Raw genomic sequence first — 16,996 nt, forward strand, 5'->3', positions numbered from 1 at the left:
CATGTCTATATGAGGTTAAGATAATATTCATGATAGCAGACCAAAAACATTGGGAAATATTGGTTAATAACTATTAAGCAATTCCTACCTTGGACTGTGGCCTGGGTGTTTCATTGTCACTAAAGTATACCTGATTTATATAACTTAGACTTTTTGATATGTTCAAGACGGCAATATGTTCTACATATTGTATTGGGACCACCACTCATGATTTATATAAGTGCAGCTCTCTCAAAGTTTAGAGTGATATATATTCATTGACTGAGAATCCTGATAGACTTGGAGGAAAAACCATTTGGAATGACACTGAAACTTATCACTAACTTGTAGTCTGGGAATACAAATCAGGCAAAGTTTTATAAGATGTTGATGCATTCTGAATGAGTTGGACAGTAATTGTGTATCTTGGATAATTATCACAACAGTCAGCACTTTTGATACCACTGGATCTAAATTCTAACTAAGGTGACTATGATCTTTGGAAGCCCTGGATAGATTTCATGACAGTGGTTCCTTTCACATTTCTTGGAGAGAAGATGAGCTGGAAGATTGCTTATCTACCTAAAACATCAGTTTATGCCTCTCCTAATCAACATAAGCATAAAGCTATTAGGAAAGAGGATGAATGAGAGCATTTGATGACAATCTTACTATTGTCTCAATGAGTGGCAACTCTGTGAGTCGTATTACAACTTATACCTCCTAACTCACATTTTGTACTGCACTCTGATATACTGTTTTTCTCCAACTTATAGGCTATACTCACCATTCTCTAAAGATCACTAGGAGTTTCACCTTTTTCCACAAAGTCTGAGTAGAAATGTGATGCTCTGAATAATTAATTTCCTGGGCTGAAGGGTAAGAAGAAGCAAAGTCATGTTGATTCTTTGTGTATAATGACTATGTAATCTTTTAAATATATTTTTAATAAACTGGATAATGATTCTTTTATTTAAGGTTCATGGTTTCCCAAATTTCCTGCACTGAAGTGAGTAGAACTCTTAAAAGCATCAAGAAGGTTGAAGAAAATGGCAATATGGCTGAAGTCTATACTAGCATTTAAGGAAATAAGATGGCCACTTGAGAGTTCTTAAAATGTTTCTCTCTATGGGTCAATACACTAATCCTGCTTATCAACAATCAGTTGTTCTGGAGCCCTGTTGCCTGGATTTGAAATCTGTTTCCTTCAAGTAACAGGTTGGGTAACCTTAAAAAAGTAAAGTAACATCTCTGTCTAATTTTCATCATCTGCAAAATGAGGACAATGGCTGTGCCTACCTCATTGGATTATTACAAATTAAAAAAGAGTATATTAATACAAATGAAGTGCTTAGAATAATGCCTAGCACAAAATAAGAACTCAGTTAACAAGAGGGCTTATCACTCAGTTGGATCTAGCTCATCTCCACTTACCTAAGTCTGGCAGCATTCACTTCCCATCTGCTTTATCTTACTGCTAGATTTCTGCTCTGATTTATCCATACCAATACCTCACGCTGACTCATACTACCACAGAAACTCCTTAAAGGCAGAGCCTATATCCTCTTTATGTTTCCCACATGATCTACCAATGTATTCAGCATAGGGTGGGTAAAAATTAGGTTGCTCTCCAATAAGAAATTGTCAGTTTGGCACACTGCACTCTCTCAATGTCACTCGTAAGAATTATTAAGGAGACATTATAAGTAGCATGACTATAATTAAGCCATTAAATCTTCTAGGGTGTGATATGCAACATATTCATTACTTTGTACTGAATGAATTATTGGGCAAAAGGAGAGAGGTTGTAAGAATTCGAGAGTTTTGCCACGCAAAGGAGGACTCCAAGAGACGTTCTCTCATGCAACACGCAAGGGGTTTATTTACCACACATGCGTGGGGCTCACTGAACACGCAGGAACAGAGAGCCCCGAGCCTGGGTTTGGGGAAGCTTTTAAGGGGGAGGAGGAGGGGGGTGGGGGTCGAGCATGGGTCACAGGTGTTGCTTCATGCAAGAAGCAGATAATGATCATTTTTACAACAAGCATTTCTGGTGCAAGGAGTCATGGGGGATTGCGAGAGGCAGATAACCGCCCTGGAAGGTCCCGAGTTGTTTTTCTTAGCCTGATGGGGCCCATAACTCTTTCCTTTACAATCCTTAACTCACACCAAATGCATAGCAGTGAATATAAAATGACACAAATGCTTTTGCTAGATATTTCTATCATTCAGAAGCTAAAATACATGTAAATAGCTAAATTAGGCCAGAAAAGTTAGCTACTGTTAAGTTTTATAAAATTCTTCTTTACATAAGAAAAGTTAGCTACTGTTAAGTTTTATAAAATCTTTCTTTACATAAGAAAAGTTAGCTACCGTTAAGTTTTATAAAATCCTTCTTTACATAAGAAAAGTTAGCTACTGTTAAGTTTTATAATTCCTTCTTTACAAGGTCAAGAACACATGTGAAACTACATGTCAGCTAACATACCCCAATAATCAGTGTATGAACTATGATGGCCAAATTATTCTTTCAGAAAGAAAAACTACATTGCTAATAAGGAATAAGGTGAAGAGGAATCTAAAGACAAATTTCACCAAAACATCAAGCCCGCCAAAACACACTCTCCAGCTTAGCTACTTACTGACATGGTTCTAAGACAATAGACATCACTAAACTCGACTAAAACATATGGACAATTCACCAAAGAGAAAAAAATAGATGAGGACAAATCATTGCTCAACAAAAGCCAACTTATCGGTATTTTGTTTTCCTCTCATGTCTCTAGAGAGAGAGAGGAGAGTCTGCTACACGGTATATAAGATGTTCCTTCCACCTCAAATACCATACAATCCCAACTCTGACAAGGCAACCAGAAGTAGACCTTATCTTACATTTTTCTACCACATGTTGTGACATGGTTCAGGACCATAGAAAAAGAAAGTGGGACCAAGGGAAAGGAAAACGAATCTTGCAGGAGAATTCTTAGTCACCCATTTAGTTTCGATCTAGTAACTGACTTTAATGGCACCTCTGAAAAGAAAGGAATCAGTGACAGAGGAATCCTCTCTCCAAGATTCATCCAGGCAATTTTAGAGGTTCAGTTGGGTTAATAGTCAAGCAAACAAATGTGTGAATTACGAGGATTATGATTTGTTTCTTTTTACTTAAGAAATATAATTTGGAAAGATTCCATTCTAAAATGGTATTACATAAATCCAATCACATTGAAAATATATGAGAGGGCAGGCCACGGTGGCTCAGCAGGCAGAGCTCGCGTCTGTCGCGCCAGAGACTCAGTTCGATTCCGGGTGCCTGCCCATGCAGGAAAAAAACAAAAACAAAAAAGAAACTGTATTGGAAAAGTTTGGTATCCTAAAGTAGCCCCATAACAATTCTTTTCACACAGCAAATTGTTGGCAACTCATGTATCGGATTGATAGATTTCCTTTTCAAACCAAGCAGAGTCCACAACTACCAGAAAAAAACAGAACCATAAATTTCAGATTTCGTATCGGGTTTAATTTTGCCTTTGTTTAGTGCATATGTAAAGCCCTTCAAACAGAGGTTAACCCGTTGTGTGCTTTCAAAAAATGTCAGCTGTTACTGTTGTCGCCTTTTTCTCTAGGGTAGCATATCCGAAAACTCCCAAGTATTCCCAAAGGAGGTGTGTTGGAGAAACCTCTTTCTTATTTACTCCTTTTCTATGAACCGCCCCTCACTACCAAATTCACCTTTAAGCAAATAAAAGCCCTAACTGGAAAAACAGGATTCAGGTAGATTCCTTAGAGGATTTCACAATCAGATTTAGCCTAATTAATGCATAATTCATCATATGAAGTTTATACTCTATCCAAAGACAGAAAGAAGGCTATAGCTTAGTGGATAACTGAAGTAGTAAAATCACACGTTTTCCTATTGCGCCGTTATTGTCAAATCTAAATGCTTATTCGTTTAACTAAGCTCATCTGCCTTGATTACAACTTATGTAAAATAAGACTTATTTTTATTTTTGTTTTTATTGCAAATTTCACAAGTGTTTTTGAGTTTTTTGGAAATTTTATAACCCCATATCTACAGACATATTTTTACATGCTACCAGTTTTGATAAAAGGTAGAAAGGAGATGGTATAGCCTAGAATTAAAAGATGGTTTTTGGAATCGAGACACAATTTGTTTAGAATCCTGACCCTTCCATTAGTCATGAGGCTTTCAGCACCTTACTTATCCTCTCCTGGCTTCCGTTTCCTCATTCGTAATATAGGGACAATAATAGTTTCCGACCTTAGCATTATTGTGAGAATTAAATAATCTAAAATAAATGTCAAGTACCTTGCCAATGGTAAATTTTCACTGTTTGAAATTCTACACGAATTGCTGAGATGAGCAGAATCTTAGAGGTTATTAAAAGACCTTAAACAGGGAATTATCCATCCCAGCAATTATTCCTTTCATAAAAGATAAATGAAAATACAACACAAATATTGCTCTTTACCATGGATAATGCTTAGAACGAAATATATTGATATTCACTTGGATCAAGTATACACCCATACAATGTACACACTTAATGTATTTAGGTAGGTAAGTATACATACATTTATATAAACACCACATTTTGTTGGTCTGTGACTTCCTGTGAATACATTATGGATCTTTTAGCTATATCTTTTCTGAACTCAGAATCGGTCCAGTATCTTCTCATTGAAACTCACATTTTCTATGATCTAATTTTTTTCCTACAAATTTATAATACCAATTAATAGATATTCTTGATCCGTTATCTGTTTGTAGGTCTTAATGCTTTACATTTAAATCTGAATTATCCGTCAAAACTTTGGAAAGAACATCCTCTTCCTTTAACTAATCTCCGCTGGATTGGAACTGTTATGTTCCAATAGCCCAGAAAAGCCATGTTCTTCTAATCTATTCTTGTGGGTACAAACCTACTATAGATGGGATCTTTTAATTAGGTTATTTCCATGGAGATGTGACCCACCCAATTTCAAAATGGGTCTGAATCCTTTACTAGAATCCTTTAAGAGTTTACAGAGGGAGAGCTCAGAAAGAAAATACCCCATGAGAAGCCAGAAGCACCCCCAGGAGCTGAGAGAGCCATTTTAAAACCAACCCAGGCGAGAAGGGCCAGTAGACATTGCCATATACCTTCCCATGCAACAGAGAAACCCCAGATGCCATTGGCCCTTCTTCAGTGAAGGTCTCCTCTTGTAAATGCCTTAGTTTGGACATTTTTATGGCCTTAGAACTGTAAATTTGTAACCTAATAAATCCCCTTTGAAAAAGCCAACCCATTACCCATTTCTGGCATGTTGCATTCTGGCAGCATTAGCAAACCAAAACACTATCTCATATCTATCAATTTCAAAATGCATTAATCATGTTACAAGATCACTTTCCAGCCCTGCAATGTTTACCTGGACAGTACCAAAATCTTTCTGGTTAAAGAATATACAAAAATCCTCCAGAAAAAGAAAAACATTAACTTATCTCCATATTGGTAAATACTGGTGTTTGTGTATATACGGAGTATGGGGCTGGGTAACCTACTGATGTTAACAAATAATAATGTCTTGTCCTTCACAGCACACCCACTTTTAATTGTTTTTCAAGTGCAGTTATGGATTACATAAATCATACATATTCTTCTTTTAAATTAAATTCTACCTTGCCTTCTGCGCACCCCCTACTACCTTCATTTCATTCTTCAATGACCAAGTACATTTATGAACAGGATAAATGCAGTTAAAAGTATAACATGTATTCTCTAATAGATAAAACTTATCTGGTCTATATTGAGATCCTTACCCTGACTTCATGAAGCGCTTACTCTCATCAGTGGAACAAAATGCCCTATGCTTAATTGATATTGAGTTTCTGAATAAATTGAATTAACACCAGAATTGTTTGGTTGCCTTTACCGCCTCAGGAAAAACTCCAGATAGCAAATCTCTGTCTTCTAATAACATTGCATTTGGGGCCTGAAACAAGACAATGTATAACACTTTGGGTTATGTTTTGTCACTGTTGCTCTTTTACGTTTTTTATGTTGTCTGGGATTGCATTTAGGATCCTCTTTTTTTAAATTCTTTTTCTTACACTGCAAGTTTCATTGAGATATATTCACATACCATATAATCCATCGAAAGTATACAATCAACAGCTCACAGTATCATCACTTAGTTGTGAAATCATCAAAAATCCCTTTTAAGCTTAAATCTCATCGTTTTCTTCTCTCTTATTTCCCTCATCATTTATAAATATGCTGAATATTTTGGTATGGCATCACATTTTGGGGTTTTCTATTAATTTGATGGTCTCTATCAATTTTTTGCCTCCTTTTTTTTTTAATTTAGTGCCTGTTTTTTCCTTTAAACTTTCTTTTCCACTTGTTTCTAAGCTTCCACATAAGGCAGGCAATATTGGAATGGAATTAAGACAAAGGACAGGAAACTATGTGCTCACCCAACTCATCAGAAAAAAAAACAAAACTATGCAGTTTAAGGTTTCTTTCAGGGGCATTCTAATTTCTGCTCAGGGATCCATAGGCAAACCTAGGCTATTTCAGGCCAGAATAAGGTTATCATATTATATAATAATAACAATGACTTTCTACTAATAAATATATCACAGAATAAATTAATAAGAGTATATAATTGTATATTTTTAAGTATAGTATATAATTATTTAATCATGTCATTATATTATCAATATAAGTGTATATATTATTAAAATTATTGTTCTGATTAATAGTATAATACTAATATATCATTTCTGTTATAAACTAATATTTTAACATTATTAATTCACTTTTATTTTTAATTTCACTTCCATGGTGATACCAGGAAAATTTTACTCCAACATAAGCAGTTATCTTGTTTATTTTTTTAATTTGTTCAATAATAGATATTGATTCCTTTTCTGTATGCCCTCTACTGTGCTAAGAACTGAAGACACAATTTAGAACAAGCAGAAATATCCCCTACCTTAATGTAACTTCCATTCTCATGTGGTGAGAGCAACATTAGAGGACATTTCCCGGACTCCTTCCAGCTCCTAATTCTGTCCTCCTCTGGAAAGCTGACGTCACTTCTTCAATTGGTGAATCTGGGATAGGATGTCAATATGCGTATCTCAACCCTTTCAGTTTCTTTCCTCCTGGATACCACCTTCCTCTGTGAGTCCCCTCTGAAAGATGCCAGTCTAAATCAGCCATAAAATATCAGGAAGCTCTTTGCTGCCATAGATCTAAGCTATTCAGTAATTCAGTAATAAAGCCAATATTTTTGTCTCCAGTATTATCTTTCAAATCTGTGTCTTATCTCCAAGAGCTTCCAAACTTAGGTGGTTGAAAACGGCTGTACTTCCTTAGGTTCCTTCCAACTCAACAATGAGATAGAGAAGAAAGGAGGGACTGATTGCAGGTAAGGTAGCAGGCCCACTTGTGTGCTGCGCACCAGAGTTTCCCGTTCTCCTCTCCTTAGAAACAAGCAATTTGATTGCACTTTTTGCCCCTTTCCTTAGGCCTGAGCATGCGACTTTGCGTTGAACTAATGTGCAGAGGAGAAATGTGTCACTTCTGTGTGGAACCTTGTAAGAGTCATTGTGCCAGCATATTTCTCCATCTTCTCTGTTCTGCCACGGAAATTGTGGAAACATGCAGTGAAATGGGCCACCCTGTGAACTTGGAGCATCCATTGGCCTAGGCCCCTAAATTACTGCCAAAGAGCAGAGCTGTCCTGCTGAGCCCCTTTGGACTTGAAGTGTGAACAGACCTTTTGTTTTTAAACCAGCGATTTTGAGGTTATCAGTTATTGGTATAGATGATCAGATCAAGATAATTCTTTCAAGGAAGTATAGTGTCATTGAAGCTGGGGCTGAAGGATGAGAAAGAGCAGACCAAATGCAGAGCAGAGAGAAAAATATTTTTAAACCTAAATAGAAGGAAAAGCCGGCACAAGTGCCTTAAGGAGGTAAAGAGCCTTAAATAGTCAAAGAATTGTCAGAGTTCGAGCTTGAAATGGATCCGAAAGAAAAAAACAGTGGACCACTCATTCGGCCTTCATGTAATTTTGCAGAGCAACCCAAAAAGGCAGCATATGAGACTATTATTGACCTAGGATATGCTCCTTGCTCCTTTTTTCCTGCACACTGAGAAAACAGAGATGGGGAGCATTTAGAAAAGGAGTGGAGAACGATAACAGAAAAATAATTTTTTCAATAGAATGACTGTTGTCTTTAGTCCTTCATATACATAATATCCAGCTGAGCCACCAGGAGAAGTTCCAAACTTTGCTGTGTCTGAAGTTTATACAATTTGCAAGGTAAGGGGCTCTTTAAGAAGAAAAAAATAGCTTTAGGGCCCTGAAAATGAGGATCTCAGAAGTTTAAGCTTCATTAGCTTCACAGTCAACCCACCTTTGTGTGGTTTTCTGTTTTTAAATTGTGGTGGCTTCTCATTGCCTACCATGATAAAATCTTTTCAGGATTTTAATATAATAAATATAATAGTTCAATAGATTTAATAATAAACCTCTTTTAAGGTACATATAATATCATCACCCTCCCATTCTCCTTTACAGAGACTGTAATACATCTCCTGCCCTTTTTATCATCCCTACCAACCTCACTAGCCACTGAATCACTTAAGATTCAATTTAGACTCTTTGGAGGGACTTTAAAGTCTCTTCACAAGCAAATCCCAATCTGCATTTGCAGACCTACCACCTTCACAACAAACAGAGCATGTCCCTGGCCAAACCACATGGCTTACTGTGTATCTTAAACTCATGCTAAGTAATTTGCTCAGGTTCAGATGTAAATCTCTAACTCCCTCATGAAAAGTGACTGGCAAAATTGTGCTCATTCTACAAGATTGAGCTCTAATATCCTCTACTATATTATCTCTACATTTTCGCAGCCCTAGTTCTTGATTTAATCAAGCTCTATTTCTGGGCTTCTCAATATTCTAATAAAACACATACTGAATGGCATTATTGCTATTTCTAGCTATGTCTGAATCTGCCAGTGAAATATAAATAGCTACAGGGCACCTGATACCTACTGGTACGTTTGCAGTCGAAATGTTTACAGGGATGGAGAAAGGGTGGAGGAGCCAAAAATAGGTAGAAAACAGCCCCACAATTGAGAAGTGTTTATTTTTTATTAAATTCTGACAACAGCACTTGCCTTCTGTCTCCCTCTTAGAATTTTCCTTCCCATTTCAAAAGTGGTACATGTTAATTGCAAAATATAACCTACATCCTAACATGAATTGACTTCAAAATTGTGACTATAGTTTTTAAGTTGCCAAATACGTAAACATGATGGACCTATGCTTGTTCATTCCAAATTTCCACGAAATTAACTAGTTAAAACAGAAAATGAACTTATGATATATTATAGTATTTTTAGTCATTGTTTTATAATGAACTCACGTGACTGTTATGTTTTATAGTGGAATGTAAAATAAAACACAGCAGAGTAGGCTGAAAATTTTTTTTTAAGGGAAAGCACATTTTATTTTTAAAGTTAGTTTGAAAGATAATATATGCTCTTGATTAGGACTGAAATAGTCATAAAGACATAAAATGTATCCCATTATGCAAAGTATAGCTGATACAAACAGCTTCTTTCTTCCAGAAATATTCTACTCATTGATAAGCCCTTTTTAATAAAAAATCCCATGTTATTGCAAATCGTTCTGCCAATTATTCTTTTTAAGAAACAGAATATTGTAGTTGTATCTATATATTAGTATTTAATGTGTGTGTGTATATATTCTTTTTCATCTCTTTAAAGTATGCTGTGATATAGCCAGACCAAAACGTATTGAACTGTCCTCCAAGTAGCAGACATGTGCATTGTTTCCAGTATTTTTAATTTAGATATGGATTATTTATTTGATTGTCTTTATTGTTTGTTTTAAAATAGTGTTGAAATCCTTTAAGTCTTTTCAAAGGTCATTTTATTTTATCACAGTTATTATTATAACAGGTAAATTTGGTCTTAAAACCATCTTATATGTCATATATGTATTTTAAATTTCTTTAACACCTATTGTTACATGGTGTTTTCTCTACTTTGTTTTTCTTTCTTCTTCATGGTATTTCATTTTCTTAGTGTTTATAGTTATAATTTAATATTTCTATTAAAAGTTCTAGTTCTCAGGTAGGCCACAGTGGCTCAGGGGGCAGAGTTCTTGCCTGCCAGGCTGGAGACCTGGGTTAGATTCACAGTGCCTCCCCATGCGAAAAAAAAAAAATTCTAGTTCTTAATTTTTGTCAACTTTAAACAATATCATTGCCTCCAGTATTTCCTGCTACAAAAATCTGACAGGATTTCCCTACTGTATTTGCTCCACCTCATCATTCCTCTAGTATCAGAAATTTACAAGCTGTATTTTAACTTTACATTATCAAGATTTTCAACATTTGCAATCAATTTGTCATCACAATCTCACTGTTGTTCAAGAGAAGACCCATGTTTAAACTGATTCCCTGGGCCTGGATGATTTTTTTCAAGATACAGTTTCTCTTTTTCTGAGTTTGTGTGATTAATCTCTTGGAGGTTGAATTTTATCAATAAAGAAACTTTTTGTCCTAGTTTTTCCTTCTTATCCAAGAAAGGTTCATGGGTGCTATATCCTGATTTCTTTCTTGCTTACAAATGTCACTATGTAGCATTTATACAAAACAGCAACTTGGCTAGTTATAGAATTCTTGCATCACACTTTTTGTCTCAAACTCTGCTCTGAAATGAGGTAAGTCTGAGACCAGATGAAACCGAAACGTAGACTGTTGAATTTGTCTCTATGTCTACATGGTTTGTACTCCCTGCCCTTGCAGCCCCTATAAATTCTGATCCTCCTATTCTTAAGTATTTTTCTTCTTCTATTTCACCTTTGAACATCTTTCCACTTCTATATGTCCTACACCTCAGATATATTAATTATATAATTATTTGATCTCCTTTATCTTTCATATCTGCCTATCATCTCTAAATAATTATTTTTTTTTTGCATGGGCAGGCACCAGGAAATGAACCCAGGTCTCCAGCATGACAGGTGAGAACTCTGCCTGCTGAGCCACCATGGCCTGCCCTCTCTAATTATTTTTATGCCTTTGAACTTTTGCATAGTTTCCTTAGTGGGTTCTCAATTCTGAATATCATGTCACTTAAATGATACCTTTTAGGTTTGAAATATCTCTTCTACTTTTTGCTGCTTTTAATGTGGCTTCTATTTATGCAACAGTGTTATTTTTTTTTCACCTCTTCTCTGTGCTTAATTGGCATGTTCTATTTCTAATATTGTCTTATCACATCTTCTTTAATCATTTGTATCTCAATTTTTTTTTCCCAAAATATCCCCTAATCTCTCTATTTGGCTGAAATTTTCTTCTATTTCCTGAGGTTGTTTATTTCCTTCTAAAGTGTATTTTCATCTGCCTTTTGATATAAATTATGTGTCGATCATTCATTTATTTTTGTAGTATCTGCACTAAGGTCTCATTTTGGATACCTTCTGTTTATCATTCGTCTTTGCACATTAGCAGTTCTACCCTGGCCTACTTATTCCAAAAGAATAGTATGGGGATGGGCCAAGTGTGTGACCTGTATCAACTGGTTTGTCATCTCCAAATTCTTTCCCATCAAAATCACTGTATCTTCTGTCCTGGAGACATCTCTGTTCAGCATATCACCCAGGCCGGAGGTCTATGTGACTGGCAATGGAGCATCTTAACACAAAGGCCTTTTGTTTGGTGATTCAGTGTTATTTACCTTTGATCAGCAGTACACGCCCCAAAACTATGTTCTCCACTTTTCTCATGACCAACCACACCCTAATTCCTTATTCATCCAAGTAAAGAACCTTTGGATGGATCCATCAGGACCTTTCATTTACTTTGAGAGGTAGCTATGCACTGCTTTAGGTCCAGAGAGTTGTTCTGACTCCCAACGACTTCCCTTCAATTGGTTCACGTCCCACTATATTTGATGGAGAGTTACCATTCATAGAATGTGGATTGGGAAGTCAGCCATTTCCACAATTCAATGCAAGTGACATTTTACATTTCCAAACTTAAGTTTTCAGGTCTATTTCATTAGGTTTCTGGCATGTGGTAGAGGTAAGAATTAAAGTAAATATGCCTTACTACACCATATTTTGCAGTAAAACACTTTTCCCTTCTAAACTGGGCGAAAACAGTCTGTTTTAGGAAGTGTATTCCCACTCGTCAGTCACAAAGCTGCTACTGAATTGAATTAAAAAATAAGAATAGTATATTATTAAGGTCTACTATCTATATTCCCATTTTTATGAATGTTTTAAATATTTCTAATGCTTAAAATATTTCTTTCTTAGGATAAAAGTAATATATGTCAATTGATGGGAATTTAGAACTGTGCATGTATTAAAAAAAGAGAACTTAAACCACATATAATTACCCTACCCTTAACCAGTGTATATCATCCATTATAAAATGCCCATTTTTTCACATTTTAGTATCTCTGACATGCAGATATACCTTACAATTTATGGTATTTTATTCTTGTAGAATAAAATATTATATTGTCATGATCCATTAGAAATTTTATGCAATTTGATTGGCATTGGATCTAAACACTAACATAATTTAAAATAAAGAAAAGAAGGGTACCTTATTTCAAAATCTCCAGGTCACTTAACTTCCCCAAGTCTCAGTTTTCCTTATCTATAAAATGAACTTTCTCGTAGTACCTACCAACTAGTGTAGTCATGATGATTCAATGAAACTCTTACCTCAGTGGGACTCATGTTAAATACTAAAAAAATGTCAACAGCATTATTGTTTCTAGTAGCAGTATCACTCTTCAAGGACTGACCTCTCAAGCATTTGCATCAAAAGACAGATGACTGATTCTATTCTATTAAATTGACCTATATCCACTACTTACCTCATGCTAGACACTAGCAAATGCAACTCTTTCCCTGGACCTTCTATAAGCCAGTTTATTTTCAAGATTTTGTTCAGTTTATTTTGGTATTTGGCACATAGCACATGCTTAATAGTTGTTAATTTTTTAATTGAATTACCATGTTCAACCTGACCATAATAACCATTTTCAGGGTTACAAATCCCTTGAAATAGGTCATTCCATCTACTTATGCAAAAACTATAAGTTATGTGTATTTACAATTTCTAAGGATTTCAACAAAAAAGAAAGCCACCTCCTTGTGCTCCTTTTTGCCCAGGTGTCCTCCTCAGAGGCAAATGCTTTCAACACCTTCAGTTGTTCTTTCCAAATAACTCGTCTCCATATGTTTAAATACAGATAAAAGATTCCTAAGATAATGTAAAAAGGTGAAACATTGCTTGTTCTTGGAAGGTGACACATGAAGTCCGGTAAGGCAATTGGAGAGGCAATGTCACAGGGAAGCAGAGAGGGATCTGGGAACAATTGAAATCCAGGCAGGTTTTCCAAGTCATCGTTGATTCAACTGTGACAGAACAGGGTAGAAACTGGAAAGCCTGCTAAGAGCAAAGGACGGAAATAGAGACTATTGTGTAGAGTCAGAAAAAAAAAATGTCCAGGGGCAAGGTAAGATAAAACAAACTATCTCCAGCAGTTTTTGACTGGTGCCAATGGCTGACTGACAGGGCCCCTCTTCAGGGGCTGACCAAAATCTTGACAGCTAGACATTCTGCAACTCCAATTTCATTACCTTAAGTGAAGTTAATTCGGCTCTGATTTATTCTTGTATAATCTCAAAATATTAAATGCAATGTTATGAGTCAACAAGGCCATTTGTGTTTTCTTACAGTTGAGGATCTTTTCAGTACAGCAACTAGGGCCAAGAACAAAATGCTCAAGAGCTGTTTCAAATCATCCTGTTGAAGAGGGTGTTTTAATTCTGCACCATTAAGCAGCTGGTATCTCTGAAATGGGAAGGTTAGGGAAGCTGGCCAAGCCAGCAGCATCATGTCTGGCTACTTAGAAGCCTGAGCAGTCACCAAATGCAGAATTCTACAAGAATATAGAATTCCATCAGAATCAACACCACTGTAAACGTCTGTGCAGTGATAACCATGTCTTCAGTGAAGTGCTGTTCTATGTTGCTGAAATGTGTCTCTTTGGTTCTATGTTAATGAATTATTTGGTCTTTCATGGTAGTTGTGCTGGACCTTCATATAAGTCCCTAAATGGAGCCTTAATGTGCCCCTCCAATGTTATAGTGTAAACATGTTTCCTACTAATAGATATAAAACGATACCAGCAGGCTCAATATTACTGCTAAGTAAGGTATGCTTAAATCTCTTGCTTCTTCCAAAATAGATGGGCTATGTATCTATTTTGAGGGAATAAAACTACTGTCACATGCAAATTCTTCATTTAAAGCTTTTTACTTAGATATTCTGCTTATTTGAGCTTTGGATACTTATGATGCTTATGGGGAAAGAAATGCATCCATTTGTATCCCATGTAAAGCACAGGAAAATCTGGGAGAAGATCATAAAAGGGATGAGAGCCATATTCACCATATCCTTTGATTTAAAAAGTGTGGTCCACTTAATAGTAGCATCAGCATCACTGAGATCATACTAGAAGTTCAAAATCTCAGACCCCATCTCTGCTCAGTCAGAGTAATTATTTTTTAACAAGATTCCCAGGTGTTTTGTATAAATAATAAGATCTGGGATGCACTGCCAATAGAGGCATGGGATCATAGTTGGAGGCATGGAATAACATAATGTTTCATTGCTGGTGGTGTTAACTTTGATCATTTGGTCAAAATTATGTTGACCAGTGTTTTAGTTCATAAACTACTGGAATGTAATAAAGCAGAAATGGAATGGCTTTTAAAAGGGGAAATTTATTAAATTGTAAGTTCATAATTGTATGACTATGAAAATGTCCAAATTAAGGCAAGGTTATGAAAATGTCCAAATTAAGGCATCCAGGAAAAGATACCTTAGTTAAAGAAGACTGATGATGTTCAGGGTTTCTGTCTTAGCTGGAAAGGCACATGGCAACATCTGCTAGCTTTCTCTCCAGGAATCTTCAATGGCTTCCCTGAGGCTCTGTCAGTTCTTGAGGCTCTAAAGCTTTTCCAAAATGGTTCCTTCTTAAAGGGCTCCAGTAAGCAACCCCACCTTGAATGGGTGGAGACACATCTCCATGGAAACCATCTAATCAAAAGTTACCACCCACAATTGAGTGGGCCATATCTCCATAGGAACAATAAAAAAGATTCCACCCAGCAATATTGAATGAGGATTAAAGGACATGGATTTTCTGGGGTATGTAATAGCTTCAAGCCAGTATATTCCACCCTTTGGACTCTAAAAAGACATGCCCTTTCCATATGTTCATCCCATCATGATATCAGAGAGCCTCAAACCATTTCAGTAATAATACAAAAGTAATATGAAATCAGAAACAGTACAAAATCTCATCAAAGTCAGCTATAGGCATGGTCTGCCTTAAGGCAAACTTCTCTTCTGGCTCTGGACCTGTAAAACTCAGAACAAGTTATTTGCTGCCAACATACAGGGAGGGATCATAATAGGATACATATTCCCATTTCCTTAGGAAGAAACTGGAAGGAATACAGGGGTCACCGGAACCAACAGTTTTGAAAACCTCCAGGGCAAACTCCATTATATTTCAATGTCTGAGAGTCATTTGTCTTTGGGGCTTTAGAAAGCAGCAGTCCCACCCTTTCCAAGGGCCTACGCAGAGGCCCACCTCTCTCCAAATGCAACCTTGTCGTACATCGGGGAGATGACCTTTTTCTCGGCTCTGCTTTCTCCAAGCCTCAGGGGCACACCTGGGCTCTCTGTGATCTCTGAGGCACATACTCAACTGCTCCAGAACAATGTAGTAGCAGCCATGCTCTCCCCAATTCCCAAGGAATGTACCCCACCCTCTCCGAGGGACAGGCAGCACAACTCTTCCAATGCAACAAGGTGGAAAGCCTATTCTCTGACTTTGGGGCAAACTCATTCTCTCCAAGAACTAGATGGGTCCACTCTCTTGGCCTGTGGTTTCTTGACTTCAGACTTTAGCTTCCATAGTTCTACCTCTGAAGTGATTTTTCCCTCCAATTGTCCCTTTTCTGCCCTTTTTAGTCTAGACTGACAGTACTTTGATTTATACAGATCCCACAACACTCTGGTTGGTTTTCTATGCAGTACACTGGGGTCATGCCCATCCCAGTGTAGTCAAAAGGGTTTTCCACAAATCCTTCCTGGATAGTTCCATCTCCATCCCTGGCTTTTTCTGAAATGGCTGACTGGTTCCACATTTGGTTAAATCCTCACATGGGGCACTGTACTCTGGGGGCCCCCTTTCTGAAAGCCCAGAATTTTCCTAACCATTAATTTCTGGTTTCTTTATACTGAAGTGTTCAAGTCTCAGCTTATCTCTTTCCTGTCACATTTCACTATAATCTACAAGGAGAAGCCAGATGTACTTTCCACATTAAATTTGGAAATCACTCCTGCTAAATATCTGAATTTATGGCTTTTAAAATCTTCCTTCCATCTAAACCAGCAGTCAATTTTGCCAGATCCTTCACCACTTTAAAACAAGGATCACCTTCCTCCCAGTTTACAATAACATGTGCCTCAATAGACCTTGTCATAGGTATCTTTAGAGTCCACATTTCTACCAAAATTTCTTCAAAGCATTCTAGGCCTTCTCTATCAAGCTTTTCACAGCTCTTCCAGAATCTTCCCCTAATCCATTTAAAAAGCTGTTCCAACATGTTTGTATATGCAAGCCGCAGCACCCCACTCTTGATACCAAAACCTGTTTTAGTTAGTAAGCTGATGGAATGCAATATACCAGAAACAGAATGGCCTTTAAAAGGGGGAATTTATTAAATTGAAAGTGCTAAGGCTGTGAAAATGTCCAAATTAAGTCATCCAGGGAAAGATACCTTGGTTCAAGAAGGCCAGTGATGTTCAGGGTTTCTCTCTCATTTGGAAAGGCACATGGTGATATCTGCCAGCTTTT

This window comes from Tamandua tetradactyla, chromosome 12 (genome assembly GCF_023851605.1).
Source record: "Tamandua tetradactyla isolate mTamTet1 chromosome 12, mTamTet1.pri, whole genome shotgun sequence".
Taxonomy (NCBI): Eukaryota; Metazoa; Chordata; class Mammalia; order Pilosa; family Myrmecophagidae; genus Tamandua; species Tamandua tetradactyla.